Here is a 10,209-nt window from a genome sequence, read left to right on the forward strand (position 1 = left end):
GTCGCCGCGCACGCACCAGGCATGCGCATAGGCAGCTGTAGCCTCTTCTCCGCCCTACTACTTTGCCTCAGCCAATCCGTAATCGCTTTTTCTGTTATGGACAGGCGAGAGTCACCAATAATTGTGGGTCACGGAAGAGCAGCTTCATCCTCCTTCCGGTGGGCGGGGCCTGAGGCTTCCCAGCGCCCCCGAAAAGGTGAAAGGTGGAGTATTGGAAGGAGCCTCCAGTGGGCGGGACGATGCCGGGAGGAGCCAATGAGGAGGCAGCGTGAGGGGGCGGGGCCGGAGCCGGGGTCGAGGGCTGGCGCCCGTGGTGGGCCGGGAGGGACCTGGGAGCACGGTTTAGGGTAGAAGCGCAGTGCCAGCTTCCGTCTTCCCGGGCCGCTCCCACACCTGCGCGGACACCCCTGGTCTCCCTTTGCTCTGGGAACGAGCGTGGGGAGCCCTGTTCACCCTCACACCCCGGCTCTAGAGCGGCGCAGAACATTTCGTGTTTGCTAAGTGCGCTAGTGCCACCCAAACGGCGGCGCAGGTGCTTGAGAAATAACGGCAGAGGCAGCCGTTGGGAAGGCGCGCCCACCCGACGCTGCTTCTCCGGGCGCCCGAGGCGGAGGGGAGAAGGCACTGGGGTCTCCGTCTCAACCAGTGAGTTCTGGTGAAACGAAACAAAGCCCAGGAAGCAAATGGGACAAAATGTTAGCGGTTTTGATGATGCTGGATGCTGGGAATGTGGACGTGTGTTTGTTTTGTACCTTTCTGTTATTTTCAGTTTTCTCCAGACACCAAAAACAGACGCGTATAGAAAACATTGGGACACAACTAAAGCTCATAAATGCACGCGTTTTCATAACCTGACTGAGGTCCGTGCTGCTGTAGCGCGTACCCCCAAGAGCAGAGGTGCTGGAAGAGCCGGGGCGGCGTGTTCTTACCGTGCCGGCTCGCAAGCGAGGTCCCCGCGGGAGATAGGGCCTGGCTCCCGCTTCAGCACAGGTTGGCCTCCAGTGCAGTTCTGACGGCCAGGATCTGAGGGCTGGAGTCCATGCCCTCCCCAGGAACCCAGGGCGCGAGCTGGTGGCTTCTCGAGTGGAGCGTTGCCTGCTTCTTGCATTAGTGAATGTAGGACTGTTTGAGTAAAGGACCAAACCTTTATTCTTTTGCTTTTTTCCCATTGAAACCATTCATTCAACTCATGCTAATTAAATCCTACTGTTTGCCAGATGATATGCCACTTGCAGAAAGACGCACACAGCTAAACCCCAAGTGTGAGATGTTGTACAGGACAAATGACCCTTTCAATTAATACCAGTATTTACGATAGTAGTATAATCAGAATGATAATATAATTAATTGGAGCCTGGAGAAAAAAAAGTGGAACTGAACGGTTAGAGAATAAATAAGTTTAAAAGATATCATTGAATTGAATGTGTGGAACTTAATGTGGATCATGATAGAACAAACCAGCTTAAACGAGGCATTTGAGAGAGAGGTACGGGAGGCCGGGCGCGGTGGCTCACGCCTGTAATCCCAGCACTTTGGGAGGCTGAGGCAGGCGGATCACGAGGCCAAAAAATCAAGACCATCTTGGCCAACGTGGTGAAACCCTACTAAAAATACAAAAATTAGCTGGACGTGGTGGTGGGCGCCTATAGTCCTAGCTACTTGGGAGGCTGAGGCAGGAGAATCGCTTGAACCCGGGAAGTGGAGGTTATGGTGAGCCGAAATCGTGCCTTGCACTCCAGCCTGGTAACAGAATTAGACTCTGCCTCAAAAAAAAAAAAAAAAAAAAAAAAGGTCGGGATAATTGGAATTGAAATGTATACTGGGTATAAGATGAAAACTGGAGTTATGGAATACTTTTGGTAGGGAGCAGTAAGGGCCTTGTGGGTAAAATGTCCTAACCTTTAGAGATGCAAATGTAAGTATTTGTAGTAAATTGCCCCTATCGCTGGTATTTGCTTTGTAAATTCTCCATTACAAAAAGAAAAATCAACGACAGGTGAAACACAAGTGGCAAATGTTAATAATGGTGGAAGCTGAGTGATGAATGCCCCAGGAGTTATGACGATTTTCTCGTCTTTTGCATATGCTTGTAGTTTTCTGCAATAAAATTTGTTTTATTTTATTTTGAGACAAAGTCTCACTCTGTTGCCCAGGCTGGAGTGCCGTGGCGGAATCTCAGCACATGGCAACCTCCGCATCCCGGTTCAAGCGATTCTCACGTGTCAGCCTCCCTAGTAGCTGGTCCTACAGGCGCGTGTCACCATGCTTGGCTAATTTTTGTCTTTTTTAGTAGAGACGGGGTTTCACCATGTTACCCAGGTTGGTCTCAAACTCCTCCTGAGTTCAAGCAGTCCACCCTCTTCAGCTTCCCAAAGTGCTGGGATTACAAGTGTGAGCCACCAGACCCAGGCTTTCTGCAATAAAATTTACAAACCTATCTCACCTTTCTTAACTGGCTGTGGGGCTCAGAAGGAATCAGATGGGCATCTTGCAGCTCAGAGCCTGATGAAGAGTTGTAGCTGCTGTTTCCCAAGACAGATGAGCACAGGTCGTCCCAGTGGGGATGCCATGTTGGGTACTGTGAACCTCCGCTCAGGCCAGGCCAGCCACCAGGCCATGCCCTGTGTCCATATCCAAATCTGTGGGATTTCTCTGATCTGCCAGAGAAAGGCCTGACACCTCGTGGCCACATCAGGAACTGCTCCACAGGCAGTCAGCTATTGGGAACCTACCTGCTCAGGTAGCTCCCCGAGGTCTGGAACTGCACCACAGTGCAAGTTCTCTTCATGTGGAGGTGAAGCTGCCTGTGTGGAAGACTCTTGGATTAGTCATCTGAGCACACGTCCAGCAATGGGCATGGATGGCCTAGCCAGAGTCTGTGGGTGCAGGAAGAGCTGACTGTACAGCACGTGGTGCCCCTAACAAACACGTGGTGTTTAAAAAGAAAAAAAGGTCGTGCAGATGGTCTGACAGTCTGTCGACTGTGGGTGTGGTGCTCATGGCAGCTGAGCACTGCCCGGGTAACAGACTGTGTGCTGGGTGCTTCAAAGTTGTCCTCTTGGGGATCAGCCCAACTCTGGTGAGGTGGGGAACCAGGCTCAGCCAGGTTAGGTGACTTCCACCAGGTCATGCGGGTGTAAGAAAGGCAGGACTCTTGTGTATTTCTCCTAACTGAGCCCACAGTCTGCGTCGGGGCTGAAGCCAGAACCCACATATATTCAGCACAGGGTGATTGCTGTCATGAGCTGCATTGCTGTGATCCCTTGGCAAGGACACGAATTTTCATCCTTTTATTCGACTTTGAAAGAATCAAATTGAGAAAAATATGAGTTTGATGAGGCATGGCAGACAGAATTCTAAAGTTGGGCCCACTGACTTGTACCCCTGGCTGTTCAGTCAAACAGTAGCCTAGGTGCTGCTGTGTAGGGACTGATGGAATGAAAGTCCCCAGCCATTTGACCTTGAGATCAGAGATTATCTGGTGGGCGTGGCCTCATGAGCCTAATGAAAGCAGGGAGCTTTCTCCAGCTGTCAGCAGAAAGGAAGGTCAAATACAATATGTGAGAAAGGCTGGAATTAACATTGCTGGTTTGAAGGAGGACGTGTTTGTGTGAGAAGGCATGTGAGTGACTTATAGAAGCAAAATGGCCCCCAGCCAGGGAACGAGGACCCCAGAGCTGCAGCCGCCAGGAGCTGGACTCGGGGCCACCTGAATGCAACTGGAGGAGGATTCTCCCCGAGAGCCTTCGGGGAAGAGCTCATCCCAGCCACCACCTTGATTTAGACCTTGTGAGACCTGGAGTGGAGAGCCCAGCTTAATTCACGTAAGCCATATAGTAACCCTGTGGGGGGGCATTACTTTTCATCTCCCCATTTTGTCTTGTCTTTGGGTTTCGGTACCCAGAATGGATTCATCCTAGACTTTGGTTCCCATTCTCGTCCTCACGCCTGCCTTACTCCTGGCCTGCTTCTGTGTGTTTAGTTGCCGCTGTCAACATCCTGGACCCGCCACAGAGAAGAACCCGAGTTTCCCAGGTGAAGAGACTTGCCTGAAAAGGGGTTAACTGACAACGTGGCAGCCGATCCACCGCTGCTTCCCCTCGCCTGCTGGTTCCAAACTGAGAATGATGTTCTGGGTAAGAAAAATAGCAGCATAAGGGGCCTCAGACGTTTGAGTTGAAATAATTTGAAATAACTGAAAGTGCCAGACTTCACGAGAGGTGGTTTAATTGGGATAATGAGTTGCACAGGGAATAAGCAAATGCAAAGTTAATTAACAGTCATTTCCCTGAGACTATTTGAAGGAGAGAGAGAGCTGTCTGGATGCTGTGGAATCCAGGTGTGATTCGGGTGCCTGGTGTTGGCATGATCAGTTCTCCCCTGAGGCAGCCAGGGCAGCCACAGAGGTGGGCGTGACGGGGGCCTTAGCTGGCCCAAAGGACGGGAGGAAAGAGGAGGCAAACCCCATGGAGCTCGAGGAGATCTTAAAAGCCCATGGATGTGAGAGATAATTGGAATCAAAAGCTGATTAAACTGTTCCTTACAAGTCCACTGTGATTTGAATCCTCTTGTGTGTTGGTCGACTCAGTCATAGGCGGGAAAAAAGTCAGAACTGTGAAAAGCAGTGTGGGTGAGGATTGGTGGGAGGAAACATGCCTCATTGTAAAAATAATGTAAGCTTAGTATAGAAATGGTGGAAACTGAATGGTAGATCATGTAAGAACATTAGCCCTTCTCCCCTTAGTTCCTCTGTCTTGCCGCTGTTTAGGACATGGGGGTTGCGGGGGAACTCTCTACCTTCCCTTGATCCTGCCCTTGGATTGATCACAAACCCACAACTGGAACCACAGGCATCAAAAGGGGACAGCTGTGACCTTGTGGGCTGCCGGTGGGCAGAGATGAAGGGAGCCTCTCTGAATCCTGGTCTCTGCATCGGCACAGTGGGCTCGTACCCGCCTGTTACTGTCGCACTTTCTCCAGATGCTTACCACTGTCAGTGACGGTGGCCACCACCAGTGAGGGTATTCAGGCAGTGTGCACTTTGGCAGACCTGCAGTGTGTGGTGCTGTCTCAGGAGCTGTGCTTGAGGGTGGAGGGATTCTCTGGGGCTGAGGCTGGGGGTGCTTATGGGCCTCCTGACCCTCTGCCCCTTCCCTTGTCACTGGAGACCAGGTGGTGACTGTCAGGAAACTTGGATGCTGATGCAGGGTCCCACAGGACGATGTGAGAGCAGCAGGTGCACCTGCTGATACTCTAGTTCTTCAGCCCCTCTGGATAGGGAACCAAATCAACAGTAGTTTCAGCCAGACACATTTATTTCTCCAATATGCAAAAGTCCAGGGGTGGGTAGTCCATGGTTCCCATGATGGCTCTGTGGCCTCAGGTCATCAGGGACCCAGGCTCCTTCCAGCCGGTAGCTCTGCCCTTCCCAGGGTGTGGCCCACACCTCACTGTGAGCGTGGAGCTTCAGGAACATCCCAGATAGGAGGGGGCAGAAGGGCAGGGTGCACTGCAGCTGCCTCCTTATAGCCTATTGGCCAAAATATGGTCATGTACCACACCTGACTACAAAGGATGCTGGGAAATGTAGTCTTTACCCCCAAGGGACCACTCTCTGTTGACAATTCTGTTCCTGCAGATGAAGGGAGAAAGAATGCTTGGGGACACTAGCAACAGCTCCACCCTAAGCCTCTGTGGCCCTTCTACTCCCACTTCTCTGGGCCCCCTCACTAATGGGATCTCATTGCCTTCCCTCAGCAGCCCAGGAGACCAGGGTCTCTGTTCACTTATCCAACGCTCCATAGTCTAGGGCACCCAGCGCTCATTATCTCCACCTCACTGTCAGTCAACTGAGGTGCAGAAAGGTGACCTGAACTGTTGTCCACAGCCAGTGAGTGCTGGAGCCAGGGTTCGAGCCCAGGTCTGTGCCAGCCCCGCCTGCAGCATCTGCAGTGCAGACACGCGGCCACATGGGAGCCTCTGTGGCTGCCATAACAGATGGCCACACTGAGGCTCGGAGCAATGCACATATTAGCCTCTTGCGGTTCTGCAGGACAGAGTCTGAACTCAGCCTCGCTGGACTAACATAGAGGTGTTGGCAAGCCTGGCTTCTGCTGGAGGCTCCTGAGGAGAATCTCTTTCCTTGTCTTTTGTAGTTTCCAGGTGGTGCCCATCTGCCGTGGCTCATGGCCCCTTCCTCCATCGCTCAGGTCTCTCTCTATCCTCACGTGGCCTTCTCCCTGCTCCTCCTGCCCTCCTCTCAGCAGGACCCGCCTGCAGAATCAGGATGGACTCCTCCTGTCAGGAGCCCTCCCTTGAGGCAGGAAGGGCCTGCTGACTGTGCCCTGAAGAGAAGTCCTGCCCCAGGCTGCATTCCTGAGAAAGGAATATCCCACAAAAGATGCTTGGGTGGCAGGGAGGATGGTTTATACCATGCCCAGCACCAGGGAAGGCCAGGAAGGCTTTTCTTAGACCTGTCCTGGCCCCACCTCACCCCTTTCCCCCTGCAGGAGTAGCTCTGTTGGGTGGAGGCCCAAGTCCTTTCTGCTCCTGGAACCCCCAACCTCTCTGGACCCCAACCATTCCTCTGTCACCCAAGGTTCAGGCAGGGGTGGGATGGCGTGGGAGCCTCCAAGACTCACCACTGTGGTTGACCTTCATGACTCCCACCCAAATTCCCACACTCCTACTGTCCTGAGTGCAGGACATCCCTATGCCTGATTTCGGGGGAAATTGAAACCTATTGTTTTGCTCAGCTCTTAAACAACTTGCTTAACAGAAAACTTTTTTTTCTTAAAGTGTCTTTGTGTGTCAAGGTCAGGAGTTTGAGACCAGCCTGGCCAACATAGTGAAATCCCGTCTACTAAAAATATAAAACTTAGCCGGGTTTGGTGGCACACGCCTGTAGTCCCAGCTATTCAGGAGGCTGAGGCAGGAGAGGCAGGAGAATCGCTTGAACCTGGGAGGCAGAGGTTGCAGTGAGCTGAGACCATGCCATTGCACTCCCGCCTGGGTAACAGAGTGAGACTCCATCTCTAAAAGAAAAAAAAGCATCTTATGTGTCTTGGATTTGAAAAAGTGCATTTGGATGGAGCGAGATGAGAACAGACTTCCTGGTTATGACAGCACCTGCCCCTGCTGGGCAGCGTGGACCCTAGGGTGTGTCTTCCAGGCCCTTGTTTCTGCACATCCCTGGGAGCTGGTGGGTCTTCTGGGCTCAGGGAAGAGTAGATACCACCTCTGTGCTAGAAGATTTTGCATCTGGGGTGTCTGATTGGCACCTTCCCCCAGGCTGTGCCCACAGCCCAGCCCTCCCTACGCCTGCCACTCTTCACCACGGTGGAGAGCGTCACTGTGGATGATCCTCCCAGCAGCTGATGTCTGGAGGCCTCCTCAGTGAAGGATCAGCTGCACGGGGCAGGGGTCCACTCTGTCCACCACGGTCTCAGCGGCCCCAGCTGCGAAATGGGCGGACAAGTGAGGGAGGGCCTCTGGAGGTCTTCCATGATGAGATCCAAGAGATCCAAGCCCCGCCCCACACCGCGCTGGTTTCTGGTAACAGCTGTGTACTGGATTTAATGACTTCCCCTTAGGCACTGTGACCTGGAAAACACGTCCTGTAAAGGGAAGTTTCCAAATGAAAGGAAACTTCAACACAAGCAAAGCCAGATGCCCTGCAGAGAAGCAAATTGGAGGTTGGCCTGGGCACCCAGGGAGAAGCCCCTCCACCCACCCTGTGGCTGACCTAGAGTCCTATCATTAATCTGAGAAGCCCACCACCTGTGCTCCCATCCTGTGCTCCCACGCTGTGGGCTTCTCCGCCCCATGGGCTGCCCCACTGTGCGCTGGCCCCCATGTGCTTCCCCACTGTGCACTGGCCACTGTGCACTGCCTCACTGTGGGCTGGTCCCCATATGCTGCCCCACTGTGCATTGGCCCCTGTGCACTGGACCCTGTGTGCTGCCCCACTGTGTGCTGGCTCCCATGTGCTGCCCCACTATACATTGGCCCCTCTGTGCTGGACCCCATGCGCTGCCTCACTATGCACTGGACCCCATGTGCTGCCCCACTGTGTGCTGGTCCCCATGTGCTGCCCCCCTGTGCACTGGCCCCCTGGGTGCTGCCCCACTGTGTGCTGCACGGTGGGCAGCTCTAAACTTCACATCTGTGAGCAGAAGCAGTACACACTTGTGGCCAAAATGCTGTTTCTCAAAAGTTGGGTTGGAAAACATGACTAATGTTTAAAGCATTTCTGAGGACAATTTACTGCTGCTGAGTGGTGGTGGTGGTGGCGGTGGTGGCAGTGATGGCTGGGAGGAAGAGAATCCCATTTGCCAGTTCCCCATCACAATGCCAGTCTGCATTGTTGAGACCTACTGCGTGCCAGGGCCTCTCCCAGGTGTCACACGCCCTAGTGCAGGGCGTCCTGCAGCCAGTGTGGTAGTTTTCTGTGGTTGGCCCTTGTTTTACTTTTGTTTATGTGTTCATTCCCCGGGGAGTGCTTCCATTCCCTTCCTCTTGTAATAGGCTGTGCCCCCTGCTGAGGGGTGTGCCTGGACCCAGTCCTTTTAGGGAAGCCCAGCCTTTGGTGACAGTGACTGAAGCCAGGTCTGGACATGGGATCCCGGCAGGGCCATTGGGTCCTTCCCTGGAAAGGCTACGGGGAGGCTGGGAAGAGCAGCTGTCCCTGCCATGGTCCCCTGGGTGGGAAAGGGGCCCCCTGCACCCGCCACCCTGTATTCTCTGCCCCTCTCCCCCACAGAGGGAGCCTGGCTGCTGTTGAAAGGCAGGAAGACAAAAGGGCCTGCAGACACTGCCTGGAAGTCACAGTGCCACTTCCAGTACCGAAGCCCTTGGCTCTGCCAGCCTCTGCTCCACTCCTGCAAGGCGCCTCCAGCCCCGCCCTCGCACTGAGAAACCAGCTACAAATTAGCTTCATTCGCTTCCCTTGGTTTGAGTTGAGCTTCTGTCACTTGCAGCTGATGGTCTTCACCAAAATAAGTCTTAACAGCCACATCTGCGGGAGGCATTGTAGCCCCAGTCGGCAGATGAGGGTGGGTGGTGGGGTCAGGGCCCAGGCCCTTTCCAGTACACACTTTCCTGCCCCTCATGTCATCAAAGCACGCTGACACCCATGTTGGGCCTGTTTCACTGAGTCTCTGCAAGGGTTTTCTAGACAAGGGGGCGAAGCAGAGCCATGGCCAGAGGATGCACAGCTGTGGGCGGCCGGGCTGGGCTGGCCCCACCCCCCATGCTACCCACCACCCAGGCTGCAGGCACCGACGAGGATCCAGCTGAGGAGGGCATGCAGGCAGATGAATGAGTGGCTGAGCATCGGTGAGCAGCGACAGAGGTCAGGGTACCCACGGACACCACGCTGCCTGTGTGAGGTGACAGCGGTAACTTCAGCAACGGTGGTGCAGGTGAGAAGAGCAGCCTCTGTGAGTTGATCTGGGCTTGCTGGCTGGGCCCTGGGCCAGGCCCTCAGGTGCATGGTCTAGCCCTGCAACAGGTGGGACTGGGATGTGAGGTGGGGCTTCGTCCCCCTGCAGCTGGCTGGGCCCTGGGCCGGGCCCTCAGGTGCATGGTCTAGCCCTGCAACAGGTGGGACTGGGATGTGAGGTGGGGCTTCGTCCCCCTGCAGACGGGGATGAGCGGAGTGTCAGCGAGGTGAGGGGGACGTGAAGTCCCAGCACACAGAGTGGAAAGAGATGGAAAGAAAACGTTATGTGTCCGACCTCCTGCCGTGGCTGCTCAGGTCTGTTAGAAAGACCAGCCATATTAGGGTCAGGGCAGAATCTTCTGCATTGTTCAGGAAAATGATTCTAATAGTACAGGTAACAAACGAATGCCTTCTTGTGAAAATCCAAACAGCACAGAGAGTCCCATTGCCTGCCTTGGTGGTGATGTGTCCTTCCAGATGTGCCGGAAGGACACTATAGCAGCTAATTACTTTCTAAGCAGTTTGAAAAAACTACAAAATGAAACTTAAAACTTTAAAAGAAAGAAAGAAAACGATGGCTGGGTGAGGGGGCTCATGCCTGTAATCCCAGCACTATGGGATGCAAGGAGTGCAGATCTCTAAATACCTGGAGTTTGAGGCCAGCCCGGCCAACATAGTGAAATCCATCTCTACTAAAAATAAAAAATGTAAAAAAATTCGCTGAGTGTGGTGGCACACACCTGTAGTCCTAGCTACTTGGGAGGCTG

The 10,209-nt window shown here is 53.7% G+C and overlaps 1 long non-coding RNA gene across 1 annotated transcript; it reads left to right on the plus strand.

Moving 5' to 3' along the window:
• Positions 1 to 3,533: 3,533 nt before the first annotated feature.
• On the plus strand, positions 3,534 to 9,895 carry LOC103792134 (uncharacterized). Its single transcript, XR_618771.5, has 3 exons — positions 3,534 to 3,824; positions 3,983 to 4,136; positions 8,762 to 9,895. It is a non-coding gene; the product is annotated as an uncharacterized LOC103792134 (long non-coding RNA).
• The last annotated feature ends 314 nt before the right edge of the window (positions 9,896 to 10,209 follow it).

Source organism: Callithrix jacchus, chromosome 3 (genome assembly GCF_049354715.1).
Source record: "Callithrix jacchus isolate 240 chromosome 3, calJac240_pri, whole genome shotgun sequence".
Taxonomy (NCBI): domain Eukaryota; kingdom Metazoa; phylum Chordata; class Mammalia; order Primates; family Cebidae; genus Callithrix; species Callithrix jacchus.